General features: G+C 36.2%; 1 pseudogene; it reads left to right on the forward strand.

Moving 5' to 3' along the window:
* Window positions 1-5,685, forward strand: part of LOC107706053 (oocyte zinc finger protein XlCOF6-like) — a 30,023-nt pseudogene that overhangs the window by 20,927 nt on the left and 3,411 nt on the right.

Below are 5,685 nucleotides of genomic sequence, written 5' to 3' on the forward strand. Positions count from 1 at the left end.
TTTGTAGAAAACGAAGCGTTTGAGAGAGGCGGGGCATAGAGGACCTACAATAATGTACAGTATTTTAAAAATAATGTGTTTTTTGAACATTAAAGCATGTCAACATTCTGTTACACCAAATACACAAAATAATGATCTTTAAAAAAGCATCATATGACCCCTTTAATAAAAAATATGAACAAAACCAACATTTTGAGTTGGGGGATTTTCTAAAATTTGGTTGTTTTGACTAAAAATAAACCTATAACGTTACAGGTTTGTACTGGATTTGTTTCAGTGTTGTGTAGGCGATCAATGTGACTGACACGACCAATGAAATCTTTAGAATCTGTGGTGGGCGGGGTTTGTGCTTTAACTGGGTTAAAAAGGTGAGGGATATTCACATCATCCTTCATGACAGGTACAAACTCCAGGTGCAGCAGCTGAAATCTGTGACATGGTAAAGATGGAGTTTGTCAAAGAGGAGATTGAAGACATGAGTGATCCAGAACCATCCAGAATAAAACATGAAGATACTGAGGAACAAACAAGTTGGTGTCCATTCTTGATTTTTTATTGTTGACTGCTGAGAAACATTAAAGCCTCAGGCAAAAAGATTTAGTGGCTGTGAACTAATGAGCAATAGGAATGGTAAATCACCATCTAGATGATCATGTCCACATTTTAATTTTATTAACAAGAAATGACAGAACTATCCTTTGGCACTTCAAAGATCTGATCCTTGATACTCAGATAAATATGTGACCTCGTTTGGTTTCTGCTATTAAATCAGTTCCACTTATTTTAACCATATCATTTGTTTATTTTAGACTGGATTGAAGTAAAACAGCGAAGACATGAGGTGAATGAAGTGGAGGAGGAACACTGTAAAATCAAAACTTCAAGAAAAAAAGCAAAACAGCTGCACACCTGCTCACAGTGTGGAAAGAGTTTCAGAGACAAAGAAAACCTTAAAGGACACATTAGAATCCACACTGGAGAGAAACCATACACATGCCCTCAGCGTGGAAAGAGTTTTGCTGATGCATCTGGTCTCCGTTATCATCTGCATGTTCACTCTGGAGAAAAGCCATTTAACTGTGGCCAGCTATAAACAGCACCAGAAAACACATAATGAAGTGAGAGATCATGTGTGTTGTGAGTGTGGAAAGAGCTTTACTAGAGCTGATAATCTGAAACAGCACCAAATGATTCATACTGGAGAAAAACCTTACAAGTGCTCACATTGTGACAAGAGTTTCACTCAGTCTGAAAAACTGAAAGCACATCGGCGACTTCATACTGGAGAGAAGCCGTATCACTGTACTCAGTGTGGAAAGAGTTTCAAAGATGCATCTGGTCTCAGTTATCATCTGCACATTCCTTCTGGAGAAAAGCCATTTAGCTGTGATCAGTGTGATAAAAAGTTTATTTCATCATCATGTCTAAAAAGTCACCTGACAGTTCATTCAGATGAGAAGCCTCATGCGTGTTCTTACTGTGGGAAAAGATTTTCAAGCCTGCGCAGTTGTAAAAAGCACCAGAAAACACATGTTAAAAGATCGTGTGTGTTGTGAGTGTGGAAAGAGCTTTTCTACAGCTGCCTATTTGAAACGACACCAAAGGATTCACACTGAAAGGGTGTCACAATGTGAGCACTTGTAAGGTTTTTCTTAAAGGGTTAGTTCACCCAAAAATGAAAACTAGGCTGCGTTTTACTCATCCCCGAGGCATCCTAGGTGTATATGACTTTCTTCTTTCAGACGAATCCAGTCGGAGTTATATTAAAAATTGTCTTTGATCTTTCAAGCTCTATCATTTCAGTCAGCTGGTGTTGCATTTCTTCAGTCCAAAAGACTGTTTACAACAGTGAACACAAGCTAGATTCAAATGATTATTACGTTTTGAATATGGATATTTTTCTTACAAAAACGCATCGATTCGCTACAGAAGGCCTTTGTTCACCCCCCGGAGCCGTGTGAGACACTTTTTTTTATGGAAGGGCGCTTTTTATTTCAGGTCTTTTGGACTGAAGCTGATTTTTACAATTTTTAATATAACTCTGACTGGATTTGTCTAAAAGAAGAAAGTCATATACACCTATAGGATGCCTCGGGGGTGAGTAAAACGCAGCCAAATTTTCATTTTTGGGTGAACTAACCCTTTAAGAAAAACCTTACAAGTGCTCACATTGTGACAAGAGTTTCATTCGGTCTGAACACCTGAAAAAGCATGAGCGAGTTCATACTGGAGAGAAGCTGTATCACTGTACTCAGTGTGGAGAGAGTTTCACTCAGTCAACCACTCTAGTGACTCATATTAAAAAGCATTGTTTTGTGTCAGAGTGAGCAAATGTTTTCAACAGATTCAATATTTCAAATAAATATTGTGAGATTCAGATACAGTGAATATGAGATTAGCTCAAATGATTAGTTTTGCTGTGAAATGCCACAAGATTTGTGATGAGTTTTTTCTGTTTTGTTGGAGAACAGCAAAAGTTTTTAGTCACATGTATATACTGTGTGTGTGTGTTCTTTGATTGAATGCTTCCTCATTAAGACATTGACAAAGAAACACCCAAATAAAACTGGACAAATATGTAAGAAAACTCAATGGCCAGTCTTGTCATATAAAACTTTTTTTTTTCAAAGATATTTATTTTTTAAGTTTCTCTGCAACATAAAAGTTGCACAGGGTCTGTATAATGATGCAAATAAAATTTCAATTTCACTGATATCGCTGATTATTTCTTTGGTTATGTGCGATTTTTAGTTATGTTAGTCCATTGTAGTATTTTAGCCAGATATTTTATTTTGTTCAGAGGCAGTAATAGATTTTATTTGTGATGATCCTGTAGTTCAATGGAATGTGTACCTTAATGTGCCAGGAAGTACAAGGGGCACAGGAAGTGCTCATAATACAAAGTTTCAGACATTGCTCAGATTAGTACAAGCTAGACGGAGAGGAATTAAGAAAAGAGAAAGCAAAAGTTTTTTTTTTTAGGATGTAGTCGAATGTTGATGAAAGAGCTGTCGCTTGAAATTTGTCAGGGATTCAGCATTCTGGATGAGGGTGGGAAGATCATTACACCAGCCAGGAACGGTGGACAAAAATCTTCTGGAAAGTGATTTTGTGCCTCTCTGTGATGGTACCACAAGGCGTCGCTCACTACAGATCTCAGGCTTCTGGAGGGGATGTAGATTCGTAATAGTGAGTGGAAGTAAACAGGTGCTGAGCCTGTGGCTGCTCTATACACAACTAAAGCGAGCATCAGTGTCTTGAACTTGATGCGAGCCGCAACCGATAAGCAGTGCTGGGAGATAAAGAGAGGTGTGACGTGGATCTTTTTGTGCTCGTTGAAGACCAGTCATGCTGCTGTTTTCTGAATCATTTGTAGTGGTTAGATTGCGCATGATGGAAGTCCAGCCATACAAATCCAGAAAAGCAAAAAGACGACAAGCAGGAGGGAGAAGCGCGAGAGTCGAGTGCTGAATTTTTTTTTACTTTATCCAACTTTTCATGGCTCAGCAGTTCATCAGTAAAGTTTGGGAATATTTAACAATTGACATTAAATAGATATCATTCAGGATCTATTTCAAGGTGCAGCTGATTTTCTACATAGTCTAATAGACAGAGAAGAGAATTAAATGTTTTGAAGAGTTTCCGTGTATGTGATGTGCCATTGATCTTATTATAAAAAAGGAAGTTTTGGCAGCGATGGAAAAGTTTTACCTTGGTGGAAAATGAGGATATCAGTGACTGATACAACACTTACTGAGATTAGCTAAATCTTTGCACCATTTTCTCTCCACTGCTCACAGAGGACAACACATAACCAGGGATTGGAGGGAGTCGTGTGCTGGTCTGGAGGAAAGAGGACAGATATTGCCTAGACAGGTAGTTAGGATAGAAAATAAGTCGTATCTGTGGCACAATTCACATCTAATGATGAGAAATTTGTGGGGGTGGGAAGAGATGAAGATACCACAGAGGAAAGTCGAGAAGGAGAAAGAGACCTAGTTTTCGTCTAAATGAAGCTGGCAGAGGGTTTGGTGGTGATGTAGATCAAAAGTGATAATGAAATGATCCGAGAAGTGCAAAGGTTTAAACAAGATTTAATCTGTGATACAATTGCGTGTAAAGATGAGGTCAAGCTGGTTACATGATTTATGAGTACTTGTGGTGTTGAGTTGCCGAAGGTCGAAAGAGGCTAGGAGAGAGTGGAAGCCAGCAGCAAATGGCTTCTCAAGGTGGATGTTGAAGTCCGCGAGAAGAACAAGAGGGCTGCCATCCTCCGGTAATGAGGACAGCAGCATATCCGGTTCTTCTAGAAAGTTTCCCAACTGACCTGGAGGGCGATAAATAACTACAATATGGAGTTTTACAGGGAGTGTGACTGTAACAGCATGAAATTTAAAAGAAAATATTGTTACAGTTATAGGAGCATGTGAGTTATTTCCAGCTGAGTGCCTCTCAGCTGGAAATAAATATATATCAGTGGCGTGCGGTGGTGTTTTAAAATGAGGAGGCAGTTTTATATAGAAATATATATTTATATAGAAATATTACATAAAAAAGAGAACACATATAATTCTATTTTGTATTTTATTAATATTATTTTTTATTTTATTACTAATTATACATTTCATTGTTAAACACTGCCACAGACAAGAAGATATATATTTCATTTCATCACGCTGAATGCTCATTAAAAACTGACGCAGTCATCACGTTTTCAGACCATTTCAAGTTTTATTTTGACGTGAAACAAAGTAGTGGTATCTAAGCGGGAGAGTTGTTTACTTACTTTATAATTAGTTGAAATTTAAAAGAAAATATTGTTACAGTTATAGGAGCATGTGAGTTATTTCCAGCTGAGTGCCTCTCAGCTGGAAATAAATATATATCAGTGGCGTGCGGTGGTGTTTTAAAATGAGGAGGCAGTTTTATATAGAAATATATATTTATATAGAAATATTACATAAAAAAGAGAACACATATAATTCTATTTTGTATTTTATTAATATTATTTTTTATTTTATTTTAAAATTGTAATACTAATTATACATTTTATAGTGTTTTTATGCATTTTTATATTTATTCAGAAATATTAACTAAAGGCAGTAACAATTTGAACAATATTCTGGAAACCGTTTACAATAAGGTTTCATTAGTAAACATTAGTTAACTACTTTAGTTAACATGAACTAAGAATAAACAATAGCCTACTTCTACAGCATTTATTAATCTTAGTTAATATTAATTTCAACATTTACTAATGCATTATTAAAATCAAAAGTTGTGTTTGTTAACATTAGTTTATGCACTGTGAACTAACATGAACTAACAATGCTAATGTAACTAATGTAAACAAAGATGAATAAATACTGTAATACATGTTCATTGTTTGTTCATGTTAATTACTCATTAAATGACACCTTATTGTAAAATGTTACCAATATTTTTTATTTGTGAACTGATGTTCAGCTGTTCTTTTTAATAGTCAACTTATTTTCGGGTCATCATCATAAAAGCCCTTTAAACACTGCCACAGACAAGAAGATATATATTTCATTTCATCACGCTGAATGCTCATTAAAAACTGACGCAGTCATCACGTTTTCAGACCATTTCAAGTTTTATTTTGACTAGGCCTGTCACGATAACAACTTTTTGTTGTGCGATATATTGCCCCAGAAATAATTG

The sequence above is a fragment of the Sinocyclocheilus rhinocerous genome, unplaced genomic scaffold (assembly GCF_001515625.1).
Source record: "Sinocyclocheilus rhinocerous isolate Xijiao unplaced genomic scaffold, SAMN03320098_v1.1 scaffold2912, whole genome shotgun sequence".
In the NCBI taxonomy this organism is placed as follows: domain Eukaryota; kingdom Metazoa; phylum Chordata; class Actinopteri; order Cypriniformes; family Cyprinidae; genus Sinocyclocheilus; species Sinocyclocheilus rhinocerous.